The sequence below is a fragment of the Schistocerca nitens genome, chromosome 7 (assembly GCF_023898315.1).
Source record: "Schistocerca nitens isolate TAMUIC-IGC-003100 chromosome 7, iqSchNite1.1, whole genome shotgun sequence".
Lineage (NCBI taxonomy): Eukaryota > Metazoa > Arthropoda > Insecta > Orthoptera > Acrididae > Schistocerca > Schistocerca nitens.
Window position 1 is genome coordinate 145,241,919 of NC_064620.1, and position 18,497 is coordinate 145,260,415.

Consider the following 18,497-nt stretch of genomic DNA (forward strand, 5'->3'; position numbering starts at 1 on the left):
AAATAAAGGGACTGAGATACAAGACTTATGACATGAGTCATGAGCACGTTTGTTACAGATAGTACACTATACAAGGTGTCTGTGGCTAAATAGAAAATACTTAGGGATATGACAGAAAAGATCATTCAAAGTAAGAAAGTACAATAATCGAGCTCTCTAGAACATATACTTCAAGAGCTGTGATCACTTCTTTATTTTACATGTCGTGAAACAAATATTTTGTAACTCAATCAATTTGCTACCCATATTTTGGGAGGAGGTAGTATGGACCAAAACAAAATAAATTGTCTTTTCGAGGCCATGCCATGTTTAAATGATTTCTACTTGTTTTGGTTCATTCTATCACCTCTAAAAATATGGAGAACGAAGAGCTTTCTGTAGGTTTGTTTCACAGCATCGAAGATAAATAATTGCTCTTAGTATTTTGTTAAGATATAGATTTTAGAGCCCACATTTGCCAGACTTTTTTGCTTCGGATGATCATTCCTATCGCATCACTGAATGTTGACCATTCGTCATGGAACCCATTTTATGTGAGTGTGTGCAATGTTTTCACTTACTATTGGCATCCCGCAAATCTCGAACTTATTCCCATACAGCGGCACCTTTGCTTCGTGACGTGGGAGGAAAAAAAACGTTCCCGTGAAAGATTTCTGCGCTAAATTACGCTTAACAAAGGGGACCTGTATGTTGCTACCCGAATGATGTCACTACTGCAGGACGTTCGTTGAAAGAAATCAAACAATTCTCTGCATGAAATTAATTTAGGCATGATTAAGAAATACGAGTTTCTTCGCTGTCTTGAAGATTCTAAACTGTCATTCATAAGCGCACTGGAACCTCCAGGACACGCCACCACCTGTAGCACTGATACTAGACTTTGTTCTGTGGCGGCAAGGGCGCACACGTTCCATCAGATACCTTCCCTAATGGGTAATCTGAAGACTTTTTTGGTCTTCCATTTCACTTTATACTTATAATGCAATGAAATGCTGTACCACATTGTGCCCAAGAAGTTATATTACAATAATACAACAAACTTCTTGAGGATCAGCTTCGTAAAATAAAAGTATCAAAGCAACTGTGGAAATTGTTATCTTCTTGAAAATTACTTGATTGTAATGCCGCAAAATCACATTACAAGTTGTGATATTGTGTAAGTCGATATCTGAGAAGTATATTATTCAACAGTGCATTGGCTCTGAGCGCTATGGGACTTAAGATCTGGGGTAATCAGTCCCATAGATTTAGAGCTACTTTAACCTAAGCAAGCACACACATCCAAGCCCGAGGCAGGATTCGAACCTGCGACCGTAGCAGCAGCGCGGTTTCAGACTGAAGCGCCTATAACCGCTAGGCCACAGCGTCCGGCTACACTGGATTAAAAGTGTTGATTGTGTTTAGAGAAATCATACTCTATACTCTTCATATATTGTAGGCTAATTGAATCTCTCTTTCTTGGCAAGTAGCTAACCTCTTTTATGTGTACGACGGTCAGTATGACGTCTTAAACGGTCACTGTGTTTCTTAACTTAAATTTTATTATCATTTTGCGTTTCAAGATGCTCTTGTGAAGTCTGAAAATAATTTGTAATATGTACGTTAAATTATGTTACTTCAGTTTTATTTCAACAGACAACCCGAAGGTACCGACAGGTATATCGAGACAACCCTAGTCCAGTGCCCTGGCCAGATGATCTGGGTTTCTCGGTGGTTCTTTGACAGAGGATCAAAGGCGCGAACAGTCCTATCGAGACGGTCCCACAGATTCTCCATTGATTTTAAATCTTGGAATATTGGTGGCCAAGGGAGTACGGTAAACTCATCGTGCTGCTCTTCGAATCACGTACGAACACTACATTGTCCTGCTGGTAGATGCAATGGTGTCTAAGAAAAACAAACTGCATGTAGGGGTGGACATAATCCCCAAGGAGAGACACATCTTATGTTGGTTCACTGTGACTACCAGAATAATAAGATCGTCCAGAGAACACCAAGAAAACATTCCCCAGAACATAACTGTTGCAGGGTGTTTTCTGTCAGACGTTTCACGTCGTACATGCCAACGGCCATCTGTCCGATGGAGCATAAAACGTGGTTCATCTGATAGGGCCACCTGTAGCCACTCAATGGACGTCCAGTTGCGTTACTGACGTGCAAATTGCACCCTTCGTCGCAGATGAACAGCCGTCAGCATGAATGCATGAACCAGTCGTCCGCTCCGGAGGCCCATGCATAGCAACTTTCGTCGAACGGTCATTGAAGAGACTTGGTAGCCCCTCGGTTTGTCTGGGCGGTTAGTCGCAAGTCTCACCTGTCATCTGTGTAACAAAGGAATTCGCCAAACAACAGTGGGGATGGAAAAGTTATTTTATTTAATTTTCGCTACCAGTTTCGGCAGTTCAATGTGTCATCTACAGGCTCCAGATTCACCTCCCAAAAATCATCGTTACTGGAATACTGGGACCATCTGTTTCTCAATATTGGCGTATTAGGGCCATCGTTTCTAGACGTCGTTGATCCATTATCAATACTGGCGTATTGGGGTCATCTGTTTCTGGATTGGTACGACTCCACGACATCCAAAAACATATGGCCCCACTATGCCAATATTGATAGTTTTTGAGTAGTGCATAAGGTGCCTGAAGATATCACACTGAATTGCCGAAACTAAAGACGAAAGTAAAATGAAGTTACTTCTCAATTTGCACTGCTGTTTGGGAAAATTGTCTGTTAAATATTTGATCAGCCACCGTCCCACGTCCACAATGGATCGACAGAGACTTGTCATCTATGGACCGTGGGACACCTCAGCAAAGGTTTTGCCACGCATGGTATACTCTAACCACAGCTGCAGGCGTGTAATTTGCAAACTTACCGGTTTAGGTAATGCTTCCACCTATGGTCCGAAAGCCAATGATCATGCGCTTTTGGATATTAGACCAATCACTCCGTTTCATCATTACAACAACGAGTGCACTGCTTTCCCATGTCCCCCAAACAAACTTTATACAACTTCCTGGGAGATTAAAACTGTGTGCCGGACCGAGACTCGAACACGGGACCTTTGCCTTTCGCGGGCAAGTGCTCTACCACCTGAGCTACCCAAGCACGACTCACGCCCCGTCCTCACAGCTTTACTTCTGCCAGTACCTCGTCTCCTACCTTCCAGGAGTGCTAGTTCTGCAACGTTCGCAGGAGAGCTTCTGTAAAGTTTGGAAGGTAGGAGACGAGGTACTGGCAGAAGTAAAGCTGTGAGGACGGGGCGTGAGTCGTGCTTGGGTAGCTCAGGTGGTAGAGCACTTGCCCGCGAAAGGCAAAGGTCCCAAGTTCGAGTCTCGGTCCGGCACACAGTTTTAATCTGCCAGGAAGTTTCATATCAGCGCACACTCCGCTGTAGGATGAAAATTTCATTCTAGAAACATCCCCCAGGCTGTGACTAAGCCATGTCTCCGCAATATCCTTTCTTTCAGGAGTGCTAGTTCTGCAAGGTATGCAGGAGAGCTTCTGTAAAGTTTGGAAGGTAGGAGATGAGGTACTAGCAGAAGTAAAGCTGTGAGGACGGGGCGTGAGTCGTGCTTGGGTAGCTCAGGTGGTAGAGCACTTGCCCGCGAAAGGCAAAGGTCCCGAGTTCGAGTCTCGGTCCGGCACACAGTTTTAATCTGCCAGGAAGTTTCATATCAGCGCACACTCCGCTGTAGCATGAAAATTTCATTCTAGAAACATCCCCCAGGCTGTGACTAAGCCATGTCTCCGCAATATCCTTTCTTTCAGGAGTGCTAGTTCTGCAAGGTTTGCAGGAGAGCTTCTGTAAAGTTTGGAAGGTAGGAGACGAGGTACTGGCAGAAGTAAAGCTGTGAGGACGGGGCATGAGTCGTGCTTGGGTAGCTCAGGTGGTAGACCACTTGCCTGCGAAAGGCAAAGGTCCCGAGTTCGAGTCTCGGTCCGGCACACAGTTTTAATCTGCCAGGAAGTTTCATATCAGCGCACACTCCGCTGTAGAGTGAAAATTTCAATCTAAACTTTATACAACCTCCACTGCTAGTGCTGCCATCTGCCGTCTGTGAATGGTTACTGCTTATCGATGCTGGCGTAGGAAGCCGTCACATTAATGTGACAGAATCATATGGATATCATGTTATTTTATCAAAGACATGTGAAGACTCATAAGTAATGCGGAAAAGACCACCAGATGTCACAGGAGGCGGAATGCGGAATTGGCCACCTGATGCCACAGGAGGCGGATCCCGAGGTGTAGTAGTAGGGCGAAGTACTGCATTGTCAGTAGACAAGCGGTAACAATAGAATGAAAATTTGAGTGCCTTCAGTGCACTAATCAGCAGCCGTCACCTGTGTAATGAACGCATTATGAACAGTTCAACCCTTCTTAAGATGCCCAAGTCCACTGTTGGTGCAGCGACTGTGTAGTGCAAACGGAAAGGAACAGCCATAACTAAACCAAGACTTGGCACACGTATTGTACTAACGGAAAGGGACTGTCTAGTATCCCGGTGGATGGTTGTACAAAATTTCATGAATTTAGCTGAAGGAGTCGCTCGTGAGATCCAAAGTGCTAACAGCAGTCGAGCTGGCACAATGACTGTCAGCAGGAACTTACAACGAATGGGGAAACTGTGGTGGAGCAGCTCCTCATCAGTCACACACGTTTCCAGACAACACCAAGCGACGATTTACATGACCGAAAGAGGGACGGCACTGGACTGAGGTTGACTGGAAACAAGTGATTTACCGAGATGAATCACTTGCGGTGATCTCCGATGGAAGTATTTGGATTTGGCAAATTCCTAGAGAACATTACCTGGAAGACACTGAAACTCGGACGGGGTGGCTTTACGATATGAAGGTGTTTTTGTGGTTACGGCATGACTCTTTATTGCATTTAAGTAAATGCTAAATGCGACGTAGTATGAACATACTTTACAGTACTGTTCACTGCCTAGGATAGAGGAACTGCTCGGGGTCGGCGATTAAAGCTTCATGATAAAACACCCAGTCATCCAGCAGCATCTGTATCGCAATGTTGTGGGGACGATAACATTCGTGCAATGGACAGGTCTATACACACACGCGGCCGGAACCTAAAGGAAAGCCTTTGGAATGAGTTACTCGTTCCCAACCTTTCTCAGACCATTACGCCTGTGTACAATCACACATCAGCTATACCACGCCGTGCCCCCTGACTGCCTCCCCCCCCCCACCTTCCCCCACATTGTCACTAACTTTAGCACCTAAATAAGCTGTAGGATGAATCATTATCGTGGATAGAAATGAGGCTCAAATGTCCCGGGTGAGAATTTAATTATAAGATCACCTGAGGTACAGGACTTCCCCATTATGTCCAACGCAATATTGACGACTTAGGGGGAGAATAACCTAAAGATATGAATTAAAGTTTGCGTTTGGAGGGGGGGGGGGGGGGCACTGGAATCTGGTAGACCGTGCAGCAATGTTAACGATTGTGCTGCGGTGGTGTAATGGTCAGTGTTCCGCATAGTAAGCAAGGACAAATGGGCACGAGCCCTGGCAGTGGCACAAGTATTAATTCATATCTTCAGCTTACACCATTATCGTAGGTAAAGGTGAGACTTACATGATTCCGGGTGCATTTAATTATAAGATTTAGAATGAAAGACATTGCTTCGAACACTTTTAATTTTAAAATAATGAAAGATCAATTACGTGTGTGTGTGTGTGTGTGTGTGTGTGTTTGTGTGTGCATTCGTGTGTCAGAATCAATGACGGAGGAATTCGTGGTGCATCGTAAATGCTATCCACAGCCCCTACCTAGACAAGAAAGCTAACTGTCCACAGTGGCCGTAGACACTTGTTACAAAACATACTTCCCCTGCATTACTCGTTTCCATTGCGGCACTTGCTTGACCTGCACACTGCCACCCCATTTAAAATGTGTGCACCATACTTACTGTTCGTAAATCACATGACTACTGCACTTTCTTACTTCTGAAGTGGCACAAACTGGAAAACTTCTGGCTGTTAAAGATTTATATCTGATCACAGCCGCTCATAATAATAGTAATCCGCTAATAATAACAGTAACAGTAACATTATCAATGATAAAACTGTGTGCTGCACTATAGGAGCCCTTATGTAGCTATTGCTGAATCGCGCTGTTAATTAATTCTTATATTTGTTTCTCAGCGAGTAATGAAACAATTTCAGGGCTACCGCCGATACTATCTACGACTTGGAGAAGACATTTTCTTGAGATATTTAACATTTTTTACGTATATGTCCCTTCCCCCATGAACCATGGACCTTGCCGTTGGTGGGGAGGCTTGCGTGCCTCAGCGATATAGATGGCCGTACCGTAGGTGCAACCACAACGGAGGGGTATCTGTTGAGAGGCCAGACAAACATGTGGTTCCTGAAGGGGGGCAGCAGCCTTTTCAGTAGTTGCAGGGGCAACAGTCTGGATGATTGACTGATCTGGCCTTGTAACATTAACCAAAACGGCCTTGCTGTGCTGGTACTGCGAACGGCTGAAAGCAAGGGGAAACTACAGCCGTAATTTTTCCCGAGGACATGCAGCTCTACTGTATGATTAAATGATGATGGCGTCCTCTTGGATAAAATATTCCGGAGGTAAAATAGTCCCCCATTCGGATCTCCGGGCGGGGACTACTCAGGAGGACGTCGTTATCGGGAGAAAGAAAACTGGCATTCTACGGATCGGAGCGTGGAATGTCAGATCCCTTAATCGGGCAGGTAGGTTAGAAAATTTAAAAAGGGAAATGGATAGGTTAAAGTTAGATATAGTGGGAATTAGTGAAGTTCGGTGGCAGGAGGAACAAGACTTTTGGTCAGGTGATTACAGGGTTATAAATACGAGGGCAGTTCAATAAGTAATGCAACACATTTTTTTTCTCGGCCAATTTTGGTTGAAAAAACCGGAAATTTCTTGTGGAATATTTTCAAACATTCCCGCTTCGCCTCGTATAGTTTCATTGACTTCCGACGGGTGGCAGCGCTGTACGGAGCTGTTAAAATGGCGTCTGTAACGGATGTGCGTTGCAAACAACGGGCAGTGATCGAGTTTCTTTTGGCGGAAAACCAGGGCATCTCAGATATTCATTGGCGCTTGCAGAATGTCTACGGTGATCTGGCAGTGGACAAAAGCACGGTGAGTCGTTGGGCAAAGCGTGTGTCATCATCGCCGCAAGGTCAAGCAAGACTGTCTGATCTCCCGCGTGCGGGCCGGCCGTGCACAGCTGTGACTCCTGCAATGGCGGAGCATGCGAACACACTCGTTCGAGATGATCGACGGGTCACCATCAAACAGCTCAGTGCTCAACTTGACATCTCGGTTGGTAGTGCTGTGCCAATTGTTCACCAGTTGGGATATTCAAAGGTTTGTTCTCGCTGGGTCCCTCGTTATCTAACCGAACACCATAAAGAGCAAAGGAGAACCATCTGTGCGGAATTGCTTGCTCGTCATGTGGCTGAGGGTGACAATTTCTTGTCAAAGATTGTTACAGGCGATGAAACATGGGTTCATCACTTCGAACCTGAAACAAAACGGCAATCAATGGAGTGGCGCCACACCCACTCCCCTACCAAGAAAAAGTTTGAAGCCATACCCTCAGCCGGTAAAGTCATGGTTACAGTCTTCTGGGACGCTGAAGGGGTTATTCTGTTCGATGTCCTTCCCCATGGTCAAACGATCAACTCTGAAGTGTATTGTGATACTCTTCAGAAATTGAAGAAACGAATTCAGCGTGTTCGTAGGCACAAAAATCTGAACGAACTTCTCCTTCTTCATGACAACGCAAGCCCTCACACAAGTCTTCGCACCCGAGAGGAGCTCAAAAAACTTCAGTGGACTGTTCTTCCTCATGCACGCTACAGCCCCGATCTCGCACCGTCGGATTTCCATATGTTTGGCCCAATGAAGGACGCAATCCGTGGGAGGCACTACGCGGATGATGAATTTATTGATGCAGTACGACGTTGGCTCCGACATCGACTAGTGGAATGGTACCGTGCAGGCATACAGGACCTCATTTCAAGGTGGCGTAAGGCCGTAGCATTGAATGGAGATTACGTTGAAAAATAGTGTTATGTAGCTAAAAGATTGGGGAATAACCTGGTGTATTTCAATGCTGAATAAAACAACACCTGTTTCAGAAAAAAATGTGTTGCATTACTTATTGAACTGCCCTCGTACAAAATCAAATAGGGGTAATGCAAGAGTGGGTTTAATAATGAATAAAAAAATAGGAGTGCGGGTTAGCTACTACAAACAGCATAGTGAACGCATTATTGTGGCCAAGATAGACACGAATCCCATGCCTACTACAGTAGTACAAGTTTATATGCCAACTAGCTCTGCAGATGATGAAGAAATTGATGAAATGTATGACGAGATAAAAGAGATTATTCAGGTAGTGACGGGAGACGAAAATTTAATAGTCATGGGTGACTGGAATTCAAGTGTAGGAAAAGGGAGAGAAGGAAACATAGCAGGTGAATATGGATTGGGGGGAAGAAATGAAAGAGGAAGCCGCCTTGTAGAATTTTGCACAGAGCATAACTTAATCATAGCTAATACTTGGTTCAAGAATCATAAAAGAAGGTTGTATACCTGGAAGAATCCTGGAGATACTAAAAGGTATCAGATAGATTATATAATGGTAAGACAGAGATTTAGAAACCAGGTTTTAAATTGTAAGACAATCTATTGGTTATGAACTGCAGATTGAAACTGAAGAAACTGCAGAAAGGTGGGAATTTAAGGAGATGGGACCTGGATAAACTGAAAGAACCAGAGATTGTACAGAGTTTCAGGGAGAGCATAAAGGGGACAATTGACAGGAATGGGGGAAAGAAATACAGTAGAAGAAGAATGGGTAGCTCTGAGGGATGAAGTAGTGAAGGCAGCAGAGGATCAAGTAGGTAAAAAGACGAGGGCTAATAGAAATCCTTGGGTAACAGAAGAAATATTGAATTTAATTGATGAAAGGAGAAAATATAAAAATGCAGTAAATGAAGCAGGCAAAAAGGAATACATACGTCTCAAAAATGATATCGACAGGAAGTGCAAAATGGTTAAGCAGGGATGGCTAGAGGACAAATGTAAGGATGTAGAGGCTTGTCTCACTAGGGGTAAGATAGATACTGCCTACAGGAAAATTAAAGAGACCTTTGGAGAGAAGAGAACCACTTGTATGAATATCAAGAGCTCAGATGGCAACCAGTTCTAAGCAAAGAAGGGAAGGCAGAAAGGTGGAAGGAGTATATAGAGGGTTTATACAAGGGCGATGTACTTGAGGACAATATTATGGAAATGGAAGAAAATGTAGATGAAGATAAAATGGGAGATAAGATACTGCGTGAAGAGTTTGACAGGGCACTGAAAGACCTGAGTCGAAACAAGGCCCCGGGAGTAGACAAAATTCCATTAGAACTACTGATGGCTTTGGGAGAGCCAGTCATGACAAAACTCTACCATCTGGTGAGAAAGATGTATGAGACAGGCGAAATACCCACAGACTTCAAGAAGAATATAATAATTCCAATACCAAAGAAAGCAGGTGTTGACAGATGTGAAAATTACCGAACTATCAGTTTAATAAGTCACAGCTGCAAAATACTAACGCGAATTCTTTACAGACGAATGGAAAAACTGGTAGAAGCGGACCTCGGGGAAGATCAGTTTGGATTCCGTAGAAATGTTGGAACACGTGAGGCAATACTAACCTTACGACTTATCTTAGAAGAAAGATTAAGAAAAGGCAAACCTACGTTTCTAGCATTTGTAGACTTTGAGAAAGCTTCTGACAACGTTAACTGGAATACTCTCTTTCAAATTCTGAAGGTGGCAGGGGTAAAATACAAGGAGCGAAAGGGTATTTACAATTTGTACAGAAACCAGATGGCAGTTATAAGAGTCGAGGGGCATGAAAGGGAAGCAGTGGTTGGGAAAGGAGTGAGACAGGGTTGTAGCCTCTCCGCGATGTTATTCAATCTGTATATTGAGCAAGCAGTAAAGGAAACAAAAGAAAAATTCGGAGTAGGTATTAAAATTCATGGAGAAGAAGTAAAATCTTTGAGGTTCGCCGATGACATTGTAATTCTGTCAGAGACAGCAAAGGACTTGGAAGAGCAGTTGAACGGAATGGACAGTGTCTTGGAAGGAGGATATAAGATGAACATCAACAAAAGCAAAACGAGGATAATGGAATGTAGTTAAAATAAATCGGGTGATGCTGAGGGCATTAGATTAGGAAATGAGACACTTAAAGTAGTAAAGGAGTTTTGCTATTTAGGGAGTAAAATAACTGATGATGGTCGAAGTAGAGAGGATATAAAATGTAGACTGGCAATGGCAAGGAAATCTTTTCTGAAGAAGAGAAATTTGTTAACATCGAGTATAGATTTAAGTGTCAGGAAGTCGTTTCTGAAAGTGTTTCTATGGAGTGTAGCCATGTATGGAAGTGAAACATGGACGATAACCAGTTTGGACAAGAAGAGAATAGAAGCTTTCGAAATGTGGTGCTACAGAAGAATGCTGAAGATAAGGTGGGTAGATCACGTAACTAATGAGGAGGTATTGAATAGAATTGGGGAGAAGAGGAGTTTGTGTCACAACTTGACTATAAGAAGGGATCGGTTGGTAGGACATGTTCTGAGGCATCAAGGGATCGCCAATTTAGCATTGGAGGGTAAAAATCGTAGAAGGAGACCAAGAGATCAATACACTAAGCAGATTCAGAAGGATGTAAGTTGCAGTAGGTACTGGGAGATGAAGAAGCTTGCACAGGATAGAGTAGCATGGGGGAGCTGCATCAAACCAGTCTCAGGACTGAGGACCACAACAAAAACAACACGTATATGTCTGATTTTTTATCATCAGCGATGGGCAGGACAAAGCACAACGTACGGATGTAGTGGGTGAACTACGTGAGCAATCTGTAACATCCACTGCATCAATGCTACTAACTGAGAAAAAGTAGTTATTGATAACCTATACACGAAGCGCCAAAGAAACTGTTATAGGCATGCGTATTCAAGCACAGAGTTGTGTAAACGGGCAGAATTCGGGGCTGCGGCCAGAAACGCCTCTATGAGACAACGAGTGTCTGGCGTAGTTGTCAGATCTTTTACTGCTGTTACAATGTCAGGTTATCAAGATTTAAGTGAGTTTGAACGTAGTGTTAGAGTAGGCGAACGAGAGATGAGTGTACCGTGATTATCCAAAGCACTCCGTCCTCAGGCCGCGAGTGGCCTACCGCGACCATCCCGATCACCATGCCATCCCCAATGGAGGATGCGAATAGGAGGGGCGTGTGGTCAGCACACCGCTCTCCTGGTCGTTATGATGGTATTTTTGACCGAAGCCGCTACTATTCGGTGAAGTAGCTCCTCAATTGGCATCACGAGGCTGAGTGCACCCCGAAAAGTGGCAACTGAGCATGGCGGCCTGGATGATCACCCATTCAAGTGCCGACCACGAACGACAGCGCATAACTTCGGTGATTTCACGGAAACCGGTGTATCCACTGCGGCAAGGCCGTTGCCTTACCGTGATTATCAGGAATCCCGTAAGACATTAAATCTCCGACATCGCAGCCACAGGAAAAAAGATCCTGCAATAATGGGACCAACGACGACTGAAAAGATTCGCTCATTGTGACAGAAGTGCAACACTTCCGCGTATTGCTGGTAATTTCAATGCTGGGCCGTCAACAAATGTCAGCGTGCGAACCATTCAACGAAACGTTATCGATATGTGCGTTCGGAGCCGAAGGACAACACGTGTACCTTTGAAACTTCCTGGCAGATTAAAACTGTGTGCCCGACCGAGACTCGAACTCGGGACCTTTGCCTTTCGCGGGCAAGTGCTCTACCAACTGAGCTACCGAAGCACGACTCACGCCCGGTCCTCACAGCTTTACTTCTGCCAGTATCTCGTCTCCTACCTTCCAAACTTTACAGAAGCTCTCCTGCGAACCTTGCAGAACTAGCACTCCTGAAAGAAAGGATATTGCGGAGACATGGCTTAGCCACAGCCTGGGGGATGTTTCCAGAATGAGATTTTCACTCTGCAGCGGAGTGTGCGCTGATATGAAACTTCCTGGCAGATTAAAACTGTGTGCCCGACCGAGACTCGAACTCGGGACCTTTGCCTTTCGCGGGCAAGTGCTCTACCAACTGAGCTACCGAAGCACGACTCACGCCCGGTCCTCACAGCTTTACTTCTGCCAGTATCTCGTCTCCTACCTTCCAAACTTTACAGAAGCTCTCCTGCGAACCTTGCAGAACTAGCACTCCTGAAAGAAAGGATATTGCGGAGACATGGCTTAGCCACAGCCTGGGGGATGTTTCCAGAATGAGATTTTCACTCTGCAGCGGAGTGTGCGCTGATATGAAACTTCCTGGCAGATTAAAACTGTGTGCCCGACCGAGACTCGAACTCGGGACCTTTGCCTTTCGCGGGCAAGTGCTCTACCCACTGAGCTACCGAAGCACGGCTCACGCCCGGTCCTCACAGCTTTACTTCTGCCAGTATCTCGTCTCCTACCTTCCAAACTTTACAGAAGCTCTCCTGCGAACCTTGCAGAACTAGCACTCCTGAAAGAAAGGATATTGCGGAGACATGGCTTAGCCACAGCCTGGGGGATGTTTCCAGAATGAGATTTTCACTCTGCAGCGGAGTGTGCGCTGATATGAAACTTCCTGGCAGATTAAAACTGTGTGCCCGACCGAGACTCGAACTCGGGACCTTTGCCTTTCGCGGGCAAGTGCTCTACCAACTGAGCTACCGACGCACGACTCACGCCCGGTCCTCACAGCTTTACTTCTGCCAGTATCTCGTCTCCTACCTTCCAAACTTTACAGAAGCTCTCCTGCGAACCTTGCAGAACTAGCACTCCTGAAAGAAAGGATATTGCGGAGACATGGCTTAGCCACAGCCTGGGGGATGTTTCCAGAACTGTGGCTAAGCCATGTCTCCGCAATATCCTTTCTTTCAGGAGTGCTAGTTCTGCAAGGTTCGCAGGAGAGCTTCTGTAAAGTTTGGATGGTAGGAGACGAGATACTGGCAGAAGTAAAGCTGTGAGGACCGGGCGTGAGTCGTGCTTCGGTAGCTCAGTTGGTAGAGCAGTTGCCCGCGAAAGGCAAAGGTCCCGAGTTCGAGTCTCGGTCGGGCACACAGTTTTAATCTGCCAGGAAGTTTCATATCAGCGCACACTCCGCTGCAGAGTGAAAATCTCATTCTGGAAACGTGTACCTTTGATGACGGCACGACACAAACCTGTAACCGCGCCTGGGCCTTTCAACACAGACATTGGGCTGCTGGTGACTGGAAACATGTTGTCTCGTTTGAAATTCCCTCGAGCGGATGGAAGTGTACCGGTAATGAGACAATTTCATGAATCCATGGACCCTGCATGTCATCATGGGGTTTTTCAAGCTGGTGGAGGCTCGATAGTGGAGTGGGGCGTGTGCAGTTGGAGTGATATGGAACCGCTGATTCTTCTAGATACGACTCTGAAAGGTGACACTAACGTAAGCGTCCTGTCGGATGACCTGCTTTCATTCATGTCCATGGTGTATTCTGACGGACTTGGGAAATTCCAGAAGGACAATGTGACACCCCACACGTTCCCCAAACATGAACGTTATTGAACATATCTGAATTGCCTTGCAACGAGTTGTTCAGGAGGGATCTTACCACCACGTACTCTTATGGACTTACGGAGAGCCCTGCAGGATTCATGGTATCACTTCCCTTCAGCACTACTTCCGACATTAGTGGAGCCCATGCCACGTCGATATGCGACACTACACGATATTAGGTCAGTGTACCAGTTTCTTTGGCTCTTGAGTGTATAATCAGTATTAGAGTCTTACAAAATTGAGAAAGTAGTTACGATCTTTTAGAAATACACTACCGGGCATTAAAATTGCTACACCACGAAGATGCCGTGCTACAGACGCGAAGTTTAACCGATCGGAAGAAGATGCTGTGATATGCAAATGATTAGCTTTTCAGAGCATTCACACAAGGTTGGCGCTGGTGGCGACACCTACAACGTGCTGACATGAGGAAAGTTTCCAACCGATCTCTCATACACAAACAGCAGTTGACCGGCGTTGCCTGGTGAAACGTTGTTGTGATGCCTCGTGTATGGAGGGGAAATGCGTACCACCACGTTTCCGACTTTGATAAGGTCGGATTGTAGCCTATCGCGATTGAGGTTTATCGTATCGTCACATTGCTGCTCGCGTTGGTCGAGATCTGATGACTGTTAGCAGAATATGGAATCGGTGGGTTCAGGAGGGTAATACGGAACGCCGTGCTGGATCCCAACGGCCTCGTATCACTAGCAGTCGAGATGACAGGCATCTCATCCGCATGGCTGTAACGGATCGTGCAACCACGTCTCGATCGCTGAGTCAACAGATGAGGACGTTTGCAAGACCACAACCGTCTGCACGAACAGTTCGACGACGTTTGCAGCAGCATGGACTATCAGCTCGGAGACCCTGGCTGCGGTTACCTTTGACGCTGCATCACAGACAGGAGCGCCTGCGATGGTGTACTCAACGACGAACCTGGGCGCACTAATGGCAAAACATCATTTTTTTCAGATGAATCCAGGTTCCGTTTACAGCATCATGATGGTCGCATCCGTGTTTGGCGACATCGCGGTGAACGCACATGGGAAGCGTGTGTTCGTCATCGCCATACTGGCGTATCACCCGGCCTGATGGTATGGGGGCGCCATTGGTTACACGTCTCGGTCACCACTTGTTCGCATTGACGGCACTTTGAACAGAGGATGTTGCATTTCAGATGTGTTACGACCCGTGGCTCTACCCTTCATTCGATCCCTGCGAAACCCTACATTTCAGCAGGATAATGCAAGACCGCATGTTGCAGGCCCTGTACGGGCCTTTCTGGATACAGAAAATATTCGACTGCTGCCCTGGCCAGCACATTCTAAAGATCTCTCACCAATTGAAAACGTCTGGTCAACGGTGTCCGAGCAACTGGCTCCTCACAATACGCCAGTCACTACTCTTGATGAACTGAGGTATTGTGTTGTAGGTGAATGGGCAGCTGTACCTGTACACGCCATCCAAGCTGTGTTTGACTCAATGCCCAGGCGTATCAAGGTCGTTATTTCGGCCAGAGATGGTTGTTCGGGGTACTGATTTCTACGGATCTGTGCACCCAAATTGCGTGAAAAAGTAATGACATGTCAGATCTAGTATAATATATTTGTCCAATGAATACCCGTTTATCATCTGCATTTCTTCTTGGTGTCGCAATTTTAATGGCCAGTAGTGTATTACGGCTTGCTGCCGGATGTAGAGCGGAAAGAGCGATTGCTGGTGTGCGTGCCAGCATCCAGCGGGCGACCCAACGACTTGCGGCGCCGCCCATGACCCGCAGTCTTCAGCAGCGCTTCCTCAGGCAAGAGCGCGCCCCCTGGCTGCCCGCCAGCCTCCCTGCCTGCCTCGTTTTGCTCACTTCATCTCACTTCGCTGCATCTCGGCTCGCCTCGCCTGCCGGCCTTTGCGGTCGGCCCTTCACCGCGCGGCCGTCGCCACTGACAGCCGGAGATAAAGCGGTTAACCTGCTTACCGACACGCCGTGGCGGACACTCTGCCCTGTTTGTTGGCAGCGGAGGCGACAATACGCGGCGGAACGCTGCGGCGTTTGTGCCTTTCGCGGAAGGGGCCTTGAGAACAGCCCATCAAATAGTCCTTTCCTTCCCAGATCGCTTTCTCTCCGCCCGCAGAACGGAACTCCTAGACAGCTGCTAACACTGTCGAGACGCATTAGGGTGACCTCTTACGACGCTTGCAAGGGCACCCTCCATACCGTAAATCACGGATTTTGATGAGCTTCATATATGTCGTAGAGGCACTTACCCTGAGTTCCTGGCTAACCCGTTTTTTAGCGACGGGCCTTGGTTTTTGAGAAAATCTGTTTTGAAGTTCACTGCGCGATTTGTATATCCATAACATTACTTTTGTTTCAAGCAAGCTAGCTTAGCGTAGCCTAAAGGATGCCGGCATGGTAGCTCAAAAATAGTTCAAATGGTTCTGAGCACTATGGGACTTAACATCTGTGGTCATCAGTCCCCTAGAACTTAGAACTACTTAAACCTAACCAACATAAGGACATCACACACATCCATGCCCGAGGCAGGATTCGAACCTGCGACCGTAGCAGCTCTCTATAATAAAAAAAATGAGTTAATCGATCAACAACGAACTTAAGTGGATGTCTTACGACGTCCGCCCCGAGCAGATGTAACGAGCGACAGCGAACAAAATGAGATTAAAAAAAAATAATAATAAATAAATAAACAAACAAGTTCAGCGCTACTGCGCTGAAGGTTCCGTGTTCGAATCCTGCTTGTGTACTTTTTTTTTCAAAATCGACTGAATATTTCAATTTTATTTCAAAGAATATCAACAAACAGTGTTAGGTGTGCGAAACTATAATGATGTATTCAATTATTAATATTTTCAAATATTCATTCCGTTTGTGGTTCGCAGTTGGAGTTCCAAATTTTCGTACAACGGTCGTTTCTTGTATTACTTGAAATCGATATCCTCCCATTATCGTCTCCCCTCCCGTGAATACCGTTAGCCGTAACGGGAACCCAGCTCCTAGCAGCGGCCAATGAGGATGCGAGTTGCATTCATTTACGTTCGCATCTAACTATAGCGTCAGTTGCTCCCTAGTGCCGTGTGTTAGAAAAAATCTGTGAAATGGAAGAACCAAGTTCTTCTGCAGTAGTACAGCCAGAAGAAGATCCACAAGTAGAGGAGTTGAACTAAGAATCAAAAGGTGAAATCACAAATGCCGTTAAATACGACGAAAATCTACTCCATGATTTGAATCTCGTAACGAATACACCACCTAGCGTGATCTCTACCAGTTCCATTGCAATTGACGATATGGTGCGTATCGCAATACAGGATCTCTTGGTCGAAAGACAGATCATTATTGATGATAAATCGATAGATTTAAACGAAGAGATGCATTGGAAGAATTTGATGCGAACCACAAACGGAACGGAAATTTGATAAAATTAATAACTGAATATATCTTTATGTTTGTTGATATTCTTCGAAATAAAATTGAAAAATTCGGTAAATTTTGAAAACAAAAAGAAGTACACGAGCATGATTCGAACACGGTACCTCGATCGCGGTAACCCTGAAAGTTTACCGCTGCGCTACACTTGCTTGCTTGAAACATATGTCAAGGGTATACAAAGCGCACAATGAACTTCAAAATCGATTTTCTCAAAAACCAAGGCTCGTAGCTAAAAAACCGAGTAGCCTGGTACTCATGGTACGTGCCTCTACAACGTATTTGAAACGCATCAAAATCCGTGGTTTACAGTATGGAGGGTCCCCTTTCTAGTTGGACCCTCTTCCAACCGCTTATCCCGCGCTAGCAAGGTGCGCTTCTTGACATATCTGCCTTCATTTGGGTCTGTCAAGGGCAGCATAGGTGACACTGATGAACTCCTTATCCTTCTTCATACGGTGTGGCCGAGTGGTTCTAGGCGCTTCAGTCTGGAACCGCGCGACCGCTATGGTCGCAGGTTCGAATCCTGCCTCGGGCATGGATGTGTGTGATGTCCTTAGGTTTAAGTAGTTCTAAGTCTAGGGGACTGGTGACCTCAGATGTTGAGTCCCATAGTGCTCAGAGCCATTTGAACCATTTTGAATCCATTGTATCTCGTGTCTGCCATGAGGTCGTCGGCCTTTTATGTTCAAGGGCATAGCTGTCCTTGCCACCGAGTCTGCTTTACTGCGCATGACATATCCTTACCATCTTAACCCGCACTCCCGTAGTTTTCCTGAAATTTATGCTACTGCAACCTAACTCCATGATTTACAATCTCCTTTCACCTTCAGGAATATTGGTTAGGGGAGTGATGAAACAAACACACTTTCGGTACTTCGATAATAACCTGAATGCGAGAATACATTTATTTATAAGGGAGAATCATAGTTAATTTATGGGTCTGAATAGTACTCCAACATAAGACAAATTCGGTGAAACTTCTTGTAGCTCTGACGACGAATTATTGTACAAATGATGTTGACGTTTCAATGGCACACCAGCTGGAAATTTATGCCACACACCACGTAACCCATCGTGTAAGAAATAGTGTACCTCTCTCCTAATTCACTTAAACATTCTAAAACGAATGAATCGACCACTATGAGACTATTATATTCTCTCGTTCCAAATTTTCAATAACCTCTTGTGTGTCATATGGAAACATGTTAGCAGTAAACTTTTAAAAAGTATTAACAATGTAAGCTACATTTTTATGGAGATATAGCCGGAATTTTTTATTCAGGATCGACTAAAACGAGATGTAGATACTGAAAGTCAAATAAGACTAAACAATAGAGGGTGACCCACCACAGACGATCTATGAATAGAAACAGCAGAGAAATGACAGCTGGGA

At 45.4% G+C, this 18,497-nt stretch overlaps 1 non-coding gene across 1 annotated transcript; it reads left to right on the forward strand.

The window, feature by feature from the left end:
* Positions 1 to 13,116: 13,116 nt before the first annotated feature.
* On the forward strand, positions 13,117 to 13,191 carry Trnas-cga (transfer RNA serine (anticodon CGA)). The gene has a single exon. It is a non-coding gene; the product is annotated as a tRNA-Ser (tRNA).
* Positions 13,192 to 18,497: the final 5,306 nt, after the last annotated feature.